This window comes from Stylophora pistillata, chromosome 9 (genome assembly GCF_964205215.1).
Source record: "Stylophora pistillata chromosome 9, jaStyPist1.2, whole genome shotgun sequence".
Lineage (NCBI taxonomy): Eukaryota > Metazoa > Cnidaria > Anthozoa > Scleractinia > Pocilloporidae > Stylophora > Stylophora pistillata.
Window position 1 is genome coordinate 5,776,442 of NC_142527.1, and position 20,102 is coordinate 5,796,543.

A 20,102-nucleotide genomic window follows, 5' to 3' on the forward strand; every position below is an offset into this window, starting at 1 on the left:
GTTCCATACGTGTGTTTTTTGCTCCTGGTGTCGTTATTTTACCGATTTCACTTGATTTAAGCGGTTTTTTTTTTTTTTAATCCTGATTTTCTACTACATAAAAGGAAGACCAGGATTAAAAAAAAAACCGCTTAAATAAAGTGAAATCGGTAAAATAACGACATCAGGAGCAAAAAAACACACGTATGGAACAAGGTAAGCCATTTTTATTTAATAGTCACTTTTAACTATCTCTGTGGATATCTTGTAGAAAATCCCATACAAATCCTTATAAATATGGAAATTGTGTTCCATGTGTGGTTCTCAAAGAGAGCTTAGGCCGCCTGTGGTACCAGGAGCCATTAATGGATAATGGGCTCCTGATGGTACTCAGTCAATGTTACCTAGCTCCCGGTTTTCATATCAATCGTAACGTTGTTTTGATTCACTGCATACTATAGATGCACAAGAAAATTGATAAGCTACCATGGATTTTTTATCAATTTTCTTGTGCGGGATGTAATTCCCATTATAATGGCGAAACTAGTCGCCACTTCTCTACTAGGATATAGGAGCACACGGAAAGCGATAAAAAATTGCATATTTTTAAGCATTCAACACATCTCCTTCTTGTAAGAACAAATACTCCCTTTCTTGCTTTAGTATTCTGGATTCTGCTAACAACTCAATTCATTTAAAACTCAAAGAAGCTTTTAATAAAAATAAAATCGAACCTGAACTTAACAAACAATTACAGCATTATAACACTTTTCTAGCGTTCTAGTTCACACCTTTGATGTTTGGTGTCACGTTGTAATTAGTACCCGCTTTTGTATTACATCATACTGTAAATATTTTACTCATCTACTTGTCTGTTATATAATTACTCACGTTCTGTTACTCATTGATTGAAGATGGCATAAGCATGCCGAAACATGTCTCTCAAAAAAGTTGTCCATTTCTTACAATATTATTATCATCATTTTTAAATTTTAGTGTTATTTCTAGGTTCTATTTAACAAGTAGTTCTTTCCCAATTCATCTAATTTGATTCAACCGATGACAGATAAGTTCTAACCTTCAAGGTATGGCCATCATTCGTCATTCTTCCACCGACCAAATCCAAGAATTAAGAGAATGAAGTTTAATTTGTCTGTAGGGGAAAAAATAATTCAAGAAACAGTTTATCGAAATTAGAGTTATACACGAGCTTGTTGAGAGAGAAACCCTTACACGTAAACACTTTGAGGTCTCTCATGCAGGAGTAACCACATACGATTTTCTAACAGTCTATTGTATCAATACATTTTATACCAGGGGCATGGGACCAAATCCATCCCATATCATCATAACTAATGTTACAATTGTTATTGTAATTAAGATTACTTTCCACCTTCAGAGGCCGAAAAAAAATCGTTTTTTCTTTTATTGTACCAGATTGAAGTTGGAAATTTTACCTAACGTTTACAAAAAGAAAAATTTTGAAATCTCAAAAAGCGTTCGACTTTTTTAGGAAAACGTATTTTCAGATAAAAGTTAATGAATCAGGAGGGTGTTATAATCCTGTACATGGGCGAACCCCTGGGGGAATATTCGCGGCAATTTCATGTTATTGCATATTTTCTTTACATCGTGCATTTGACAAAGTTCTCTATTGGTGGAAAATCTTTTGTCGTGGATAAAAAAACAGAGATCGAATTAGAGAGGAGTCTCTGGGCGAATAAAAAGAAAAATCAGGGGGAAAGAAGAGAGAAATGGCACCACAGTTTGTCAGGAAAAAAAAAAACAATCCTGGCACTCCTCTCTACTCTGGCATCCAAATTACGAACAAAGAAGTCACCATCAAATCTAAATTTGCCGTACATAAGGTTAAAAACGAAGTTTCCTTTCAATAAGCAAGTACCGGCCTTGATATAAAACATAGACAATCGCCTCGAATCGTATGAAATCACGAATTAATAAACCTACCCGAGGGAACTCAATTCAGCGATAAGGGTATTACTTATTTATTAGCAGTTTCTTCAGCTGGTATTGGCTATGACCATACGCTCGCTGCATTTCAAGTTGCAGTTTTTATGTGAGTTTGGAGAGTTATCCCAGATTATCTTGGTTTTGCCTTACCATACCATGGGATTGATTGTCTCTTTCTCAACCAATTATCTAACACTCAAACCAATCGTGAATTGTCTGATAGCATTTTCCAGCACTTGAAGCTGTTTTTGTGTTTTTACATTCCCCTCTTGAAGTTTCCATTCATCTGGCTGGCTGCTGTGATTACACTACGCGCTCGGAGCGACACAATTCCTTTTTACAAAGCGTTGGCCGTAATGGCTCTCAGGTTACTTACCAGCTAATGACAGGTTCATATCTGCTGTTTTTACGTTTATCTCGAGATGTCTTCCGCTGTGAAGGGGCTGTGCCAAGTAATCAACCAGAGGGCCAAGAAGACACTCCCGCTGAAATCTCCCATGAAAATTCCCCAAAATGAACCAGTCACATGGAGAGTCCTTGAATCCATCGTACAGACTATAATCCAGGTGAATCAACAGCTGATCGATACCAGGCTCCATGATAAGAAACAGAGCTTCGTAAGTTCCATTATTGTGATCAAAAACAGTCGCCGCAATGCTCGATGGGCCACTTACGTGGACCCTCCGGGTGTCTCCGCCAATTACTTTCGCTTTGATTGGATGAAAATCTTACTATCCTCTCCTGCTGGCCTGATTTCCTGACATATGATCTCACTTGTAGAGATGTTGGTTCTGTTAGCTTTTTCCCAGCCATGCTTTACTTTTCCCCAGGCCATTTTGTCATAACACGGATTGATTATGGCTCGCCAGTTCAAGCGCGCACGATGCTGACGTAGCCACTCACGACGGAAATCGGCGATTTTATTTGCCCCACTGCTACAGTATCTTTCTGGAAATTGCATCATGATGAGGAGTTTTTTTAACAAAAGCCTGTAAATCACCAGATTCTACATCTCCTAGTCTTAAGTTGCCTTTGTACGTTGTTGATGACAAAATAATCTTTTATTTCTATGAATAGATGGTGTCCCATCATTTTCTCGTGATATATTGGAAATGTTGCAGCCCACAATGCTCGGGGTGAATTATCGTCCAAGACGGTTTTTAATTTGGAAAATGGTTTTTGGTCATTTACCAATGCTATTTGTCGGGACTCATTCACATCTTTCCTGTTAATTATTTGGTTAAGCCACTGACTAGTGCAGCTCAGAGAGCTTGTAAATATTTTGTTTCTTCGCCAGGATCCTGCCTGGATGGGGCTTTAATGGCTTAGAATTATTAAAACAATTGTACTGCCTACTGAGAAATAACGCATCTTTTTAATTGCAGCAAAGATCTGTAACCAGCAAAATCTACCTATGGATATAGAATGGGCTTACACCAAAAGTATGTGCATAAAGTTTGCACACATATTGCGTATTTTAGGCGCTCGAAGAAATATGATATTAGAGGGCGAGAAGTTGTCCTTCATTCAGAATGTAAAGGCCTCGTAGATAAACCTTTTTTGATTTTGAACTTAAAAAAACAGAATCTAAGAACTTTACCTAGAATTATAAAAACGCCCACCTCATTTACTTTGAAATCAGGAAAAAAAAACCATGAGCGCCGAGCTGCGGTAACTGGCCTCTTAAATGCTAATTACTGTACAAGTCTATTCCGAGTAAAATTAAAAAAAAAAAAACAACCATACTTTCATTTGAAGAAGACGAATAAAAGAAAGGAAGGGAAGACAAGACATATTCCTTGACACCAAATATTAGACATGATTTAAAGCTGTTTGTTACCTTTGGCGTTAAGAATTACGGTAATATTACAGTAAAAAATTTCAAAATTCAAAAATTTAAATTTAGCACTTTGAAAAAACAAGTTCATTAGTGATGTTGAAGCCATTCCTCAACAGTTGCCCCCTCCTTTCCGGTTTTTGTAATTACAAAATATATACCATGATGCCTAGCGTGTTTTTTCTTCGCATGTAGTGAAGGACATGAAGCGCTCGTGAAAGAAACTTTCACGAAACATGATGTGCTCTATGATTTCTCGCCGCTTTAATACTGACCGTGGTCTCAATCATTTGCTAAGATTGTTTTTCCCCTTTGGTTTTCAGCTCCTTTGTGATCAGAATTTTGTTTCGTAAGTTAACTCTAGCTTTGCATCGTACAGGTTGTCACGGCTTGCCAGCTTATAATCCATGGTCGAGGCTCGTTATGTTGAACTACAAGTAAACTCGTGGATTTCGTTTAAGACTGGTTTCTCTCGTTGTTACACTGAGTGCTTTACGACCCGGACAACTAAATATTTGAATTCTATGCAAAATTCAATTTTTCAGTTCCTTGTTTCTAATTTTCATTTGACAAAACGAGGATTAACTTAACATAATGGCGTAATAGAGATAAATTAAGAACCTTAAGAACACTTGGTATCAATCGTAAAAATCTTGAACAAAAGCTCATCTTTCAAACCGGCAGTCTAAATCCCACAGGGATCAACGAACGCTTTTCATTCCACTAATTTATTCATGTTTTTCTCGTTGCCATGTTCCCACCAATCACGTAGCTCCATTTTCTGCCCTTAAAAGCACACACAACCCACAATTCCTCTATTCGCTCCGACGAAGGGCTAACGCTCGAAACGTCAGCTTTTGTAATCGTTACGGTGGCCAATTTACCATTTCAACTTGGTTGGTATATCCAAATTACTTGGTACCAATCCCTTGATCTCTCGCACGGAAGGCGAAGCCAAGTTTGCAAAGCGTGAGTATTATCCGTAATGCGCTTTTCAGGAACAGACCTGAAAGGTATGACACGTAGGATTTTTTCCTCTACCAGTTTTAGAAGAGGGTCTGGATGGGGGTGCCTCGAAAACACTAAACATTAAAATTTTTCCATCTATAACATCAAACGGTTAAATTTTAGGCTGTTTAACATCTAACACTAAGAAATTCACTGCAACACTAAATTTGATACAAATGTAAGCGCAAATGGCTTAAAAAAGCGAAAGATACTAATCAAGACAAACGTGGACATTCGATATAGAGAGCGCTTTTCAGGAACAAACTTGAAAGGTATGACACGTAGGGTTTTGTCCTCTACCAGTTTTAGAACAGGTCATACCGAATTGAAATCATGGCATCGGTCTCCTTGACAAGCTTTGCTCACGAAAAAATTTTGCATCAGGGTACGAAGGTGATTACTGACACATTTGAACCGTAAAATTTGGTTGAATTCCTTATTTTAGCTAAAGTTATCTGGACGGTTATACAAAAGAAGGTGCGATCCAGTCTTCGATAAAATTTTTAAAATTAAATGAGATATTGTAAAGTATTTCAGACCAATTACGGACACAGCCATAGTTAACTTAATGAAGACTTTACTCTAGTAATGACGCTCGTACGTTTACAACGATGTTAAGCGATTATATCAATCGTGAATAAAGAAAGAATCGAAAGCTCTAAAAAAACTAATCACCAGTATCAATGGACTCTATTTACAACTATATATTTAGTGCTTTATGCGCCTAATCTATTTCCTCATTAAGGAAAAATACTAAGATTATCGCAAAATTACTGTATTACTTAAAACACCTAGTGAAGTCAAATTTGTCTTTAAAAAAAGTAGACAGAAAACGCAAAAAAAGGAGGATCGTTGGTTCACAATCGTTTTTCAACAGTCTTATGAAATGAAAAAAGAAAATAATTAAATGAAAAAAAAAGGGTTAATATTTACCGGTTGTTCGAAGGGTGGACAAAACTATCCTCTGGCTGTCACTTTCGGTTGATAACGCTTTGTCAACATTAATGCTACCGTTGGGTAGCATTGTGCGCTTTGTCAACATTAACGCTACCGTTGGGTAGCATTATTTGTCCTTTGAACAACTGGATCCCAATTGATGATGTCTCCTCTTTAACAGGCTAAAAATCATCACAGAGATATTGCTGTCGGCAGTGATAGCAAACATACCTGACATAAAGCTGCCCTGGGAGCAAATACCTCTAGCTAAGTACCAGCTTCATTACTGGTGGAACTTAGAGCAATGTCCTAAAAAGTGTTTTAAATTTCATTTTCTGAGGTATTCAACCTTGTTCAAATACTACTTTTAAAGATGTCGAAAATCTACTTCGAAACTCCCTCTGTAGGTTTTGTTAAATGGCACATTTTTTTGTGTTTTCAAGCTTGGCTCTCCTAGAAAGACAATCCAGTCTGATGACGCTGGCACAGATACTAAGTGTTAAAAAGACAAAATTGGCGTCTAGCAAGAATCTTCATTTAGTGTGTTTTTTGAAACTTATTTAAGTGTGAAGAACATGAATGGAAATAATATATTACTGTAAGCCAATCCATACAAAAGTTATAATAAGCAAGTTGATTATTTTCTATTCCTTTTGGCTGTCTTATCTTACAGGTAGAATTTCTGTTGTTGTGAATTTGACACGCGAGCAGATGTTCAATTTCTACAATGATTAGAACTTGTGGTAGAATATTTCGGTTATCTCGAAGTAAGCTATATTTCAATTATGTTGATCTGTTTAATAAAGAAGATAGTAAATCGCCCTGGTAAAAAAAAATTTATCTCGTTGAAGAATTCCTGGAAATTTTTATACCTCTTATACTTTCGACTATTATCAGGATCGTTTTTAGATCAAATTCTATGTCAAATTCACGATCAAGAATATATTTCTTAAATTTCAATTTGACACCTTCAACACCTATTTTTTTACGGTGAGCTTAAAGGTAAAAAACTTTTACTTTCCGTTATCCGAACTGAATTTTTAATTAGATGACTTGTGCTAAGAGCACGTAGCTTTTCTGGGAGCGGTACTTGTGTACACCCCTACTTCCTCGAATCCTCTATTTATTCTGTTGTTATGTAACAAACTTCAAGGGCTGTTTTCGTTTTAGTTATCTTTTTGAGTGCACTTCTATCTACGCAATGGTTTCTCTATGATTTTTGCCAATCTTGTTTTTGTCTTGCCGGAGCTAGACTGGAAATTTAAGAAATTTAAGTTAGAAATTGATTTTATAACTGCGTAAATATCTCGAAGGTACATACTTAGTATGCAGCAACTGTTTCACGTAGCTTAACGTGATGCGCTGGTTGAGAAACGTAACAAACGTTGATGATGCATGAAAGTTGATAAGCTAGTAGTGTCACCTTTTACTGTCACCTTTATAAGCTGGTGAACAACATTTTCACTCTGAGTTGAATAGAATTGAGTAGAGTCGAGAGCTTAGCTAGCTCCATAGCATTAAATTGTAATAAGAGATCAAGGCAAGGAATAAAGAAGAATCAACGGCACAAGACCGTAAGAATAAATGCCTCTATCAACAACCGTGCGTGAGGGTTACAAACTCTTTTAAAACATGTAACTACCTCGACGACTTTAAAGCTGTACAGTTATTCTACTAACGGCGCTTATTTTAGAACTTCCACCTTAATCTTCTCAGAACAAATAATTTTCCGCTCCAAAAAGAGAGTTACACAAAATTTATGGTTCCTTGGGAGGCGCGGAGGGTTGGACTTGTGCACTCTGTTGCCAGGGATACGACTCACCTGGAGGTGGATACTGGGGAACTTGTTCCCGTCCAGGGTAGGGTGGTGGTGGCTGCAATGGATACGGGTACTCCGGGGGTGGTGGGTATGCGTTAGACGGCGCAGGAGCAAAACCCACAGGAGGGGGTGGGTAAAGATTTGATGCCGTTTGGAAAGGAGGCTGGCTCGCCGATTGCTGAGGCGGGGTTGGATGGTGGATCACACCTGCCTGTGTGGTCTGAGACACTGCAGTAGCAGTTTGTGTCGCCATTGGAATCCTGGCAGCCGCTGATCGATTCCGTCTCGTTTTCCCGCATTTTGCAATACATACCAGAACACAAATGCAGAGGACGAAGACAATCACACCGACAATGACGGCCATAATAAGCGGAGAAGAAGACTCTGAAAAATGAAGAAGATAAATAATCAAGAAAGCTAGAGCCTACCTTCCTTACCGCGTTCTTATCATGCCTTCTTTTGTTTTTTCCCTCAACTGATTTTGTCAACTGTTTCATTAGCTAATTTGTTGAATTTTTTTCCGACGAGCAATTCAAAGCCGCTTTGAAAGTTGGGGGGCAACTCAATTTCAAGTTGGGGGGCAACTCAATTTCAAGTTGGGGGTGACGGAACCATACTTCGGGGTGACGGAACTTCACTTGGAAGCGACAGAACTAAGGGCGACTCGGGAAGGGGGCGACGTCACCTTCAAACCGCTGTTAAACATGAAAAACTAAACCCAAGTCTAACTTTAAATCCTACCTACTACTACTGAGTTAATGTGTCTGAAAATTGACTATTGGCGACCAGGCCCCACTCGCTATCCAACGGATACGAGTTAACCAAACGTTCTACACTATCCACCAAATAGAGATTTATCTAATAAATGGCTTTATCCATCCTTTGAAAAACCTGTGCCCGAATTTTAATCTTAGCATGAAGTCTTACTAATGCCCTTTACACAAACCAGCACTAACTATATGAAAAAGGCGGAAGCTTTTTTGCAACGTTATTGTTTCATCTTACCGTAATAATAATAATAATAAAAAAAACTGAGATGTTTACTCACCACTTGTACCCTGTTCGCTAAAACTACCTTTCATATACTAGGTAAGAGGTGTCTTACTCATATAATACTCATGAATTAATTTAAGCAACTTACTTTCCTTCTCCTCTGCTGTGAACGTGGCCTTGAAACCATCGTGGCCTTGAAACCATCCATACGAAGAATCTGAGTCGGATCTGAAACTCACTCTCATGTACCGTCCGCTTGAGAGAATGTCTGCTGGTGTTGTTAGACCACAGAATGTCCCTTTATTTTCACTGTAGCTTTCTTTCCCGTCTCGAACCTCTACATAATCTTTACTACATCCGTAGTCGGGTTGTAATTCAAATTCATCAAAGCTGAGCTTTACAATCTTTCCCTCTGGCACAGTGATTACCCAGTCACATCTCATATTCGGTGGATATGAAGAATCTTCCTTTGGACTTTCTAGAGTTCCATAAGTTCCTTTCAAACTCAGTTTTTCATTGTTGACGTTCCCATAGTAACACTTCTCCTTTGAATAAGCAGCAGAGGCTATGGAATAATAAGCGAACAAATGACTGTGAATGTAGGAATATCATTTATGTGAACTGCGGATTGATGAATAAAAGATGATAGTGATCTTCGCAGTAACGAACACTGCTTAAGCAGTACTGAAAATAAATCCTAAAAAAATTCAGGCTTGTACGGGAGTTGAACCCATGACTTCTGCGATATCGGTGGAGAGCTCTATCAACTGAGCTGACTCGTACTAATCCCTCGTAGACTCGTAGTCATAGTGACGCACCTGCAAATTGCATCGCTATAGAGGTGTAAGGCATTTTTACAATCAAAGCTGTAATTATAGTAAAAAATAGGAAAACAAAAAATATTCCCCTACATGTATATTTGCGTACGAAAAGAAATCAACGCAAGGATTCCACCGGGGCTCACGGGCCGCAGGGAACAATTCTGTCCGCTGCTAGATCCAATCACATTGCAGGATTTCCTGAATTTTCCTTGCTTGGTCACCGAAAAAAACCAAAACCGAGGGCTTCTCCACCGTTAACTATCACGCGACTCACAATCTAGTTGTTAATTAGAGGAAAACATGACGCCTACTATTCTTCAAATAAAAGAATTATGCTGTAGCATGTAAACTAAAAATACTTACATAGTTCTGAAACTTCATAACGTGCTTTAAAACCTCTTTGACGAGTGAGCGAAGATTTGGATGTAAAAGTAATCCTCATGTGATTCCCTGTCGAATAAATATCCCGTATATACCTCATACTGTAGTTATAGTCACAATATCGAACAAGCTCGTTATTCCAAGAGTACTTCCCGTCACGGATCTCCACTACACCTGTATCGCTTGAATAGGATTTACACTGGGTGAAGCCTCTTCCAAGGTCAAAGTCTTGAAATGTCACCTTCACTCTTTTGCCAGCTGGAACGGAGATCACCCAGATGCACTTGGAATCACTTGGGTATGGATATGGGTAATCAGGACTGAATATTGTACCGGAAGCGCCACTGAGCCGCATGACGTTATCATTTGAGACTCCAGATGTTTTACGACATATTCCAGCGGCTTCATCTGTGTGGGGGTAAATTTAACATTTTCAACCACTTAATAATTAAGGTGAAATTTTTATCAAACATCATTGTATGTTAAATGTGTTCGTCACTTTATAGAAGGGCAAAGAAATATTTCAATAGTGACTTCAAATCCGAGCCGCAGACTCTTGCTTCAGTTACGATCAGTTGTTGTTAGGTTTATGAAGGTTTTTTCCCCCAGTCAGTACAAGTTCGCCCTCTATAAGTTCGCCCCCACCACAACGAGTTCGAAGCATCAATTACACAAAGTTTTCACCATGCCTTTCTGATCTTTGAATATTCTCTTCAAACCTTAACATCAGTGTCCATATTCACCAATCTCTTCCCTATGCATTTTCTTTGGTGGCTTTGGTACTGATAGGGAAAATGATTGTTTCGTAATCAAAACTTTTTAGGTTGGCGATCTTTCCCTATATTCTCGTGATCTTAATGGATGATTCGGCATTATTGCTGTAATGAGAAATTAAAACCCAGTCATTCTTAGGGTCTTAAGACAAAATATGTTTCGTCTGGCTCGATAGACCTGCAAAATTCTTTCTATGACTTACACGTTTGCAATTACAATCAGTTAAGTGATATGCTGGTATTTTGACTACAAGTTGTTGTAAGTCAATCGATTCCCCACCATTCCTAGGTTGATCAGTCCGGTTGGAATTTTTTTTTCAGTTGGGGAAAACATGTCCGACTGTGTGGAGGAAAGGAAGGGAGGAGGATTGGGAGGGGGGTTTCATTTGCAACATGGAAAAAACTTCAATCACACAAGTTCTAATGTCAATGTGCTTGGCATTCCATACGTTCACTGAAATTTGCACAAATTCTGAATGAGGAATCGAATCAAACTTCTTAACATGTCACTAGTAAACTATGATTGTAAGATCATCATAATTTATAAATTTAAATCGTAGGATTTTTCTTCAGCACTTCCGGTAAAATCAGAGGGAAGTAGACTAGCCAACAGTTTTGGCTGCCTACCGGCTCTTAATGAAAGTTCTCATCCTTGCTTGTTGGTTTAACTAGAGAAGCCAGGATTTTTTCGAGGAGGGGGTGCACCACTAAAGAATGGCGTAACTGACTGGTGACCGGACGTAAACAAATTGTAATGGCGAATACGAAGAAGGCTTTTGCCTAGGCAATAACATAATATGAACTGCTGAGAATACATATGAAACGATACAGTAGAATACCACTTGTATTAGAAAGCCACAGGTCATCTCAGGGGGGGTGCACACCCCCTGCACCCTCCCCCTAGATCCACCCCTGGAAGCTTTATGATGTACCTTAACCATTTAACTCCCAAGATTGGATTCCTACTGCCTCACTTTTCCTTGTAAATAAGAAAGAAGAATTTGGTCCCATTTCAAAATACCCCCCCCCTTTCCCTTCCAGCTGATAAGCTTCTCTGTTCTGTGTTCTCATAACTTATTGGAATTACAAGGAGAATTACATGGTGATCACTTGGGTTAAGCTTTGCACCCTGACTAATCATATGATTTACTTCAAAGAGAAGAATGTGTCATATTTCCTTTTTGTATTGTTTTACGACTAATATTTTCTAAATTATTCTGAGCCATTTTATTGTGCATTTTTTTATTCCTTTTTTAATTCCCATGATTCCTTCATGTTGTACTTGTACACTGCTGAAAGGACTGTGTACTGTATATGTCATTATATGGACAATATTGACAGAATAGAGTAAACTGTAAAAATAACTAATCGTAATGAATAAATTACCTTTTGCAACAGCTGCAACATTGAAACTGAAACCCTTGTCATTGTAAAAATAGCCAGATATGAACTTTACATACAAGGAAGGACCAGCAGAATAAATAACCTCAGGATGCAGTGTTCCACAGTAGGACCCAAGGAGATTGGACGTAGTGCTGTCACCATCATGAAAGTCCAAATGGCCATCATGACATGTTCGAAAGGAATTCCCTCCAACCTGAAATTCGTTAAATGTCACCTTCACTACATCACTGAGAGAGCTGCCAGTTTGAAAAGGCCAGGTACAGACAAGGTTATTGCCGTAATTTGATGGGTAACCTGGACTTGTGATAGTTGTATTGTGCCCTCTGTAGACAACAATTTGTTGTGGAGAACCTGAACAACCTTAAATTTAAAGAAATCCATTTATGAAAAGCAATTTAAAACACAAAACAAAAAAAGGGCAAAATGCCATTTAACCATTAAAAAATTATTAAATTACAAGAATTGGAGGAAACCAAATATTTACAAGTAGAATTAATACCAGGGAGTTTCCTTGCCAGGAACTACAACTGACCCTGGATCAGGAAGGTATGTGCACACAAATTCGAGAAAAGGAGAGCTTTTCTTCTTAGCCACCCAACACACACCACAGCTTCTATGCTGTAAATTACCAAACAGCAAAAGGAACAAATAGAGCCCTGTTGCTTTTTGCAAACTCAAGGACCTGAATTAAAATCCAATTATGCCTGCCTCAGGTTTTGAGATTACATAATACTCTCAAATTTTGAATTTTTTGTACCCAACAGACTTTTTGCTAGATAGCTTTAGGGTGCAATCTTATCCTTGCCAGCAAAACAATGTTCAAAAGGTAAGTACATGACACCACAGCTTATATTTAAACAAACAAAACAGACATATAAACTTCAGGGAAACAGTAACCAAACTGACCATGTACAAGAAACTGACCATGTACAAACAAAACAGACATATAAACTTCAGGGAAACAGTAACCAAATTGACCATGTACAAGAAAAGAGATTACATTAAAAAATTATGAAAGCCTGTTTTTAGTTAAGAACTGTCCACCTGTTGAAGATGTAATGTGGAATAAAAGAACTGTTACTTAATGTCCAAAATGATCTAACTCAGTCGTGAATTCATGTGACTATGAATAACTTCTCAAATGACTTTCTCAATCTTGTTTAACTTTGGTTGCAAATCTTTAATTTCTTGAGGCATTAAATATAAACTAGAAATAAAATGGAACTAGAAGCAAAAAAATCACAGTGCTTAAAAATACCTGATCCCATAGTTATTAACAGTTTGTTGATTGCATTGGTTGTTGTCTCCAATGACTATTAAATCATTTTGTGATGCATGTGGCAGCATTTTGGGATGTGTTGAAAACGAAGACCCAAAAACGAAGACCTAAGACCTAAGACCTAAGACCCACTGGTCTAAAACGAAGACTCCCTGGTCTAAAATGAAGACCCCCTGGTCTAAAACGTAGACCCTGTGGTCTAAAACGAAGACCCTGTAGTCTAAAACGAAGACCCTGTGGTCTAAAACAAAGACCCTGTGGTCTAAAACAAAGACCAACTGGTCTAAAACAAAGACCCATTGTTCTAAAAACCTTTAATTTATGGTGGGAGATCATCCTTGTAGCCTGTGGTGAATAAATTAGCGAGTCACGCACAGTTGACCTTTGTGCCTTTATACGATAAAGACAGTGTAGCAAAGTAATGAAGTCACCTCATTGTAATTTGCTCAATATGCATTTGAAAAATAGAATATTAGTGACGACAAAATATACCAAAATCATCACTAAAACGTATATTTCTATATTAAACACAAAGAATTTATATGAAAGACATATCTCTGAACTGCGGTTACGAAATGTATATGTGCACAATCCTCGCAGTGTTACGAGGATCGAATTATTTTTACTGAATCTGTCACGCAATCCCAGACTTTTCTAGAACTATCTATAATCTGTAATATTCCAGAAACTTCTTTCATGTGACTCAGCAGTTTCCAAAAATAGTACAACTTGTAATACGCTATAAATAGTAATAGAACATTCTAGATAACTAAAGTAAATGTATAAAAGCTGGCTTGTGAGAAGTACAAAAAATTTTTGCCCGAGGGCTTACCCTCATGGCTTGCTGACTGAACTTTTGGAAGCTATGATATGACGAGGCTATGACCTTTTGACCTTGCGATATCCGGAGAGAAGAAAGAGATGAAAAAGACGATAGTCGAGAGAGGAAGAAGATAGAGAATACAGAGTTTACTATGGAGTCCTCCAGAAGAGTTTGTGTACAAGGAAAGAATGCGATAAATCAAGAAAGCCAAGCGCTGTGGTCTTCAGTCGGCGGATGTTGGAATTGGAAGTTGATCAAGACGACGAACACTTACACGGCATGAAGGATTGTAAGCCTGCTTTCTGAACTGCTTAACTTAATCTTTAACCTAAGTAGATTAAACAGTGTAAAACTAATTAAATAATAGTTGAAATGGGTAACTGCTTGTTGTTACATTTTTGTTGCGTGCCATATATCGTACTCAGGAGCCTATTTTCATATAATATTATGCTTTGTTAGCGGACATTTGTCGGTCATTCGTGCATGTAACAGCAGTAAAGCACTATTTAAGCAATAGTGAGAATCAGACCTGAAAAAATTCAGGCTTGTAAAATTTGATGGCCTGCTCGGGCCTAAATTTTTTCAGGTCTTATTCTCACTATTGCTTAAATAGTGCTTTACTGCGAGGATCGTGCACATATATATTTCTCTATTCTTAGAATTTAATTGTATTACACAATTTGACAGTTGTACCCACTGAGATAACGTAACTGTCAAGTTGGTCGCGCGCTCAGATAACATTTTAATTTATGCGCTACAAAAATGAGAGCATTTAAGTTTAGTGTATAGTCTTTCCTTGAAAAAAAGGTTTTCAGAACAATGGGTCTTCGTTTTAGACCAATGGGTCTTTGTTTTAGACCAGTGGGTCTTCGTTTTAGACCACAGGGTCTTCATCTTAGACCACAGGGTCTTCGTTTTAGACCACAGGGTCTTCGTTTTAGACCACAGGGTCTTCACTTTAGACGACAGGGTCTTTGTTTTAGACTACAGGGTCTTCGTTTTAGACCACAGGGTCTTTTTTTAGACCAGGGGGTCTTCGTTTTAGACCACTGGGTCTTAAGTCTTAGGTCTTTGTTTTTGGGTCTTCGTTTTCAACATATCCCAGCATTTTGCCAATTTACAATGTAATTCAATTCAACAAGACAAATGGCACTTGTATTTTTAAAATTTTAGACAGTCTGCCATTATCTTACATTACAACATGTTCAACATGTTAATAGGAAGTAATCAAAACACCATATTTATCCGTGTATAACTCGACCCCCCATTTTCAAGGTCAAAAATGGGAATTTCCTAGTTAAAGAAAAATTCAGACCGATAGAAATTTCCCAAATGGTTTATCTCTTATTTCTGAGAATGTATTGAAAACACAGTGAATTAAAAAAAACTGCAGAGCAAAATATAACCGTGTGTTGCAATATGCCATTGCATGTTGCAATTGGTCATATTTGTTTAGATCGTTATTCCCAGTATGCACCACTCTTTTATTCATATGTAATTAGCTATAGATTGCGCTAAAAAATTATTATTCATAGTGAGTGTGAATGTTTTTCTATTGTAGCATCAAGAAAGCGGTTAGGACGCAGAAAATAAAATTTAACTCTCATCTCTAGGAAAGGTTGTTTTGTGCGGATATATTTCTTCATGCCGGTGACAAAAAAACCCCAATGAGGAAACAAGTTTAGTAGCACTTGTTTACATCACCACGATTCACGATTTAAACAGATACAAGCACTTCGATTTACTGAAGTAATTTACCATATTTTGTAAATCGCTTTGAAAATGAAATCTTCGTGCACTTAAATAACCTTTATCTTAATGTTGAGTTTGAGAGGAGATTTAGTAGACCGAAGGAACACCGAAGAGCTTTGGAGGATCGCCTGATGAAAACGAGCCAGTGGAAACAGGCACAAGTGAAATGTCTTCACAAGAAAGGGAGCACTCTTGACTGCGGAAACTACAGGCTGATTTCCCTTCTCAGAATTCCGGGCAAGCTGTTAGAGAATGTAGTCAGCCAACAACTTGACAACTTCTTATATGGCAACAATCTAATTTCAATAAATCAATGGGGCTTCAGAAAAGGAGGCTCACCTGAACTTCTTTTACTCTCATTAACAGAACAATGGCGTTTAGCCCTGGATGAAAGCAATATTATTGGCGTAGTCTTTATTGATTTGTTTAGGGCCTAATGAGTTGTCTTTTGTTTCTAAAGCTACATGTCTAGGGATTCATATCGACAATAATCTCTCTTGGTCGCATCATGTAAAAACTTTGAGCAAACGTTTCTCAGTAAGACTGAAGAAACTCAAGCATTTAAAAGGCCTCGACAATCACATCTTAGAGTCAATTTATTTTAAAGGTATTATTCCAAGTATTACATATTCAATTGCATTATGGGGATCCTCAAAGTCGTTTCAGACCCTGGAGGACATTCACATTAGAGCAGCGAGATTTATTTTTAACATAAAGGAATCTACTCTCAACACTGAAGTCCTGACAAAGACAAAATGGAAATCCTTATCATACATCTACAAAAAGAGAATTGCAACTATAACTTATCAGGCATTTTACAATAGAGCTCCGGCTGGTATAATCTCTCTATTTACTAAAAAATCTCCGTTAAGAAATCTCAGGGACGGTCTGAAACTATACGTGCAACGACCTAGAAGTAATTTTCTTCGATCCTCCTTCTCTCATCGAGCGTCTCTTTTATGGAATAACTTACCCATGTACTTAAAGAGCAAACCGAACGTTGTTTCTTTTAAATCTGCTCTTAAAGCCAAATCTGACATTTTAGATAAAATAACATTTGATGGTTTACAGGGAATAAACAAAGACATTGTGAATTACATATATCAATGCTATTTTTATTATTATTTTCCTTTATTTATTAATTTATTTATTTTAACGCTACAGTCAAATGACTGTTGATTACCTTACTGGTATTATAGTTTTTTTTCTTACTCATTGTAAATAATTAAGTTTGTTAACATTAATATTTAAATTGTTGTAGATATATTTAAATTTGTAGGTCCACATCAGCTTTTTAGCTGCCTTCTTGTACTGACCTACATGACAAATAAAGTATGTATGTATGTATGTATGTACGTATGTATGTAACACCGCCATCTTGGAAAACTTGCCAGCGCTCGCCAGGTCACTAAGCTACTGTAATCGTTCGATGAAATCGGAAATTCAGGACAATGAAAAGCAGCGAAGCTGTAAGGGAAAGGTCTGCTCTACACATCAGAAGATACAATAAAAATCAGCTCCAGTAGATTTCTGTTTAAGCCACGTAAATTCTATTATTTCAAACTTTTTCGTCGATGAAGAATGCGCTGAAAACTGACGAAACTCGAACACAATAGTCCATTTTACAGTTGTGTGCTTGGTTGCCAAGCCTTTGAACGGGAGTGAGGCTAGAGATGACCTTGTTATGAAATTATACTAAAACAATTATTTGCCTCAGGTTCGGTGAATATTGTCGAATAATCCCCTCGACTTCGTCTCAGGGATTATTCAACAATATTCACCTCGCCTTTGGCAAATAATTGTTAAATACAAAGGGTCATGACATCATCAAAATATGTCAATTAATAAAGTGTTTTTTGTATTTGCTACTGTAGGAGGTAGTAACTACCCTACAACTTTTCTGGTGTTACTGTTAGTATTAAATAGTAATGAATACAGTTATAGCAAAACAATTTTGTCAACTTACTTTGTCCATAGACAGGTTCTAAAACCCAGGAGGCTAATACAACAACTGTAATCAAAAGTAAGGCGAAAGTTAACCTTTCAATCCCATTGGTGACCAAGACAGAATTTCTCCTTACAATATCAATACAATATCAAGCAGACTAGTAATGAAAATAAAGAAAAATTTCTATTCATTAAGGGATTACTGGTTGATCTAAAACCTAATTCCCATAATTAACATCAGAATTATGTAGCAGACAGAAAGGAGAAGAACTGGTGAGATCTCTAATGTCAGATTTAGCAGGCAAGGCAGGCAACACAACAAAACAAAAACATCGCAGTCCTGTTTGCCTGACCGAACCCAAAACAAAGATAACAACAAAGCAGAACACAACAATATTTTGGTGCCATAAAATGTGGATTTAAATGTAAACGTTCAACCCTTCATTTACATAGTATTAAAAAGTGCTTCGTTCCAAACCAGATTACATCTTAATCGTCGATGTACGATGGAGGATTACACAAATGAAGGCACAAGACTGAGCTTTCGATAAAGTTTGCAAAATAAACAAAATTAAGTCTCGAAGGGTGTATCAGAGTAATTTTAGACACTATCGGGTTTATAAGGACCACAGGGAGGTCTTACTTTCGCTCGCAGCGGCATGCATTCGATCGATCAAAGTCACCAAGTTTACCCTTTTGAGTCAAATATTGTAATTTTCACCCAAAAGTTAATTAATCGACGGAGTATCACTACGATTTACTGGAGAAGTAATTTACCATATTTTGTAAATCGCTTTGAAAATGAAATCTTCGTGCACTTAAATAACCTTTATCTTAATGTTGAGTTTGAAAGGAGATTTAGTAGACCAAAGGAACACCCATGCATTTGCTCGATTAAAGTCACCAAGGTTAGCTCTTCTTTACCCTTTTGAGTCAAATACTATAATTTTCACCCAAAAGTTAATTAATCGACAGAGTATCAGCATTGTTTTTGATATCCTTCGAATTGCATGCAACTTCGTCGATCGCATCAAGTCTAAATTTAGCAACTAAACCACAAAACAACATAAAATTTAAATACATAGGATGCACGATCCTCGCAGTAGATAGCGCTATTTAAGCAATAGCGAAAATCAGACCTGTAAAAATTCAGGCCTGTACGGGATTCGAACCACTGACTTCTGCGATACTTGTGCAGCGCTATACCAATTGAGCTAACAAGCCAGTTTTTTTTTCAGGTCTGATTTTCCCTATTGCTTAAATAGCGCTATCTACTGCGAGGATCGTGCATCATATGTATCTAATACCGCAGTACAAAATATATGAACTTCATATATTTCATTGTATCTCATAAAATTTAAACATAAGAAATTTACCTAGAAAGTTAAAGCTTGCTCCGAGTGCAATGAACATTCCAGCAGGCATGTACAGTGAATTTAAGATAATAAACAGAAGACTTCTGAAGGTAAATTTATTCGGTTTTCAGGCGAGGGTGGAATCATGGGTATGACAATTAGGGAGTTTAAGCAAATCACTCCGGCTGGCGCTGCTACGGCTATCGTGGTTGACGAGGCCTGGGGAGAGTACGTCGCCGTAGCCCGCCAAAATTCAACTTTAAGCAACGCGAACTACAAACCTAGTACGGCTGAGAAGTTAAGCGTCTTCGCGGTAGTTTTTGCACGTCTAAAAACTCAAAATGACTTCGTTCAAAGGGACGAGGGATTCCAACGTTTGTAAAAAAAAATTGTAAGCGATCCTGTGCATAGTGAATGAGTGAATTCAAACATTTAAGCTTACGTGTTGTAAAATTGCCAGTTTGGAGCTTATAAACACCAAAGCAAAGTTTCTACACGGTCCCTCGTAACCCTCGTCATTCCTCGACTTTAGCTATTTGAATTTCAAGTAGTCTTTGAGGTTTTAAAGGAAAAGTTAGACTTTCTACTAACGCATTTCTCCTTGCGTTCGCTGCGTTCTCCATGTGCACACTGCTTCGATCCTTCGACAAACTCGGCTGCAAAAATAAAGGCAGATTCACTCGGTAAGGGACAGCAAGCTTGATAAATATTCCCGATAAGCTATTTTTAAAGATGTTAAGTGTATTTCAATAGTTAGAATTGCTCAGGAGAATGAATACAGCGAGGAAAGAAGCGAGATAAGTTCACGTACCACAGACTCCGCCGAAACCTTCCCACTCGCGTAGAAGGATTTCCCGCTACGGCTGGATGGGTACCACTGACATGCGCATTGACTCGTTTCTGGACAACTTTACTTCCGGTAGCCGTAGCAGCGCCAGCCGTAGTGATTTGCTTAAACTCCCCATTGAAAACGGCCACAGGAAAACCAGCAAGATTTGATTACCATAGGTGAATATTCATAACG

At 37.7% G+C, this 20,102-nt stretch overlaps 1 pseudogene across 1 annotated transcript; it reads right to left on the reverse strand.

Annotated features, from left to right (window-relative positions):
- Positions 1–668: 668 nt before the first annotated feature.
- LOC111336481 (uncharacterized) lies at positions 669–19,219 on the reverse strand (annotated as a pseudogene). Its single transcript, XR_015991832.1, has 8 exons — positions 19,100–19,219; positions 17,743–17,787; positions 11,905–12,282; positions 9,728–10,153; positions 8,692–9,108; positions 7,554–7,934; positions 2,327–2,898; positions 669–1,132 (listed from the first exon to the last, which is right to left on the reverse strand). The product of XR_015991832.1 is annotated as an uncharacterized LOC111336481 (transcript).
- Positions 19,220–20,102: the final 883 nt, after the last annotated feature.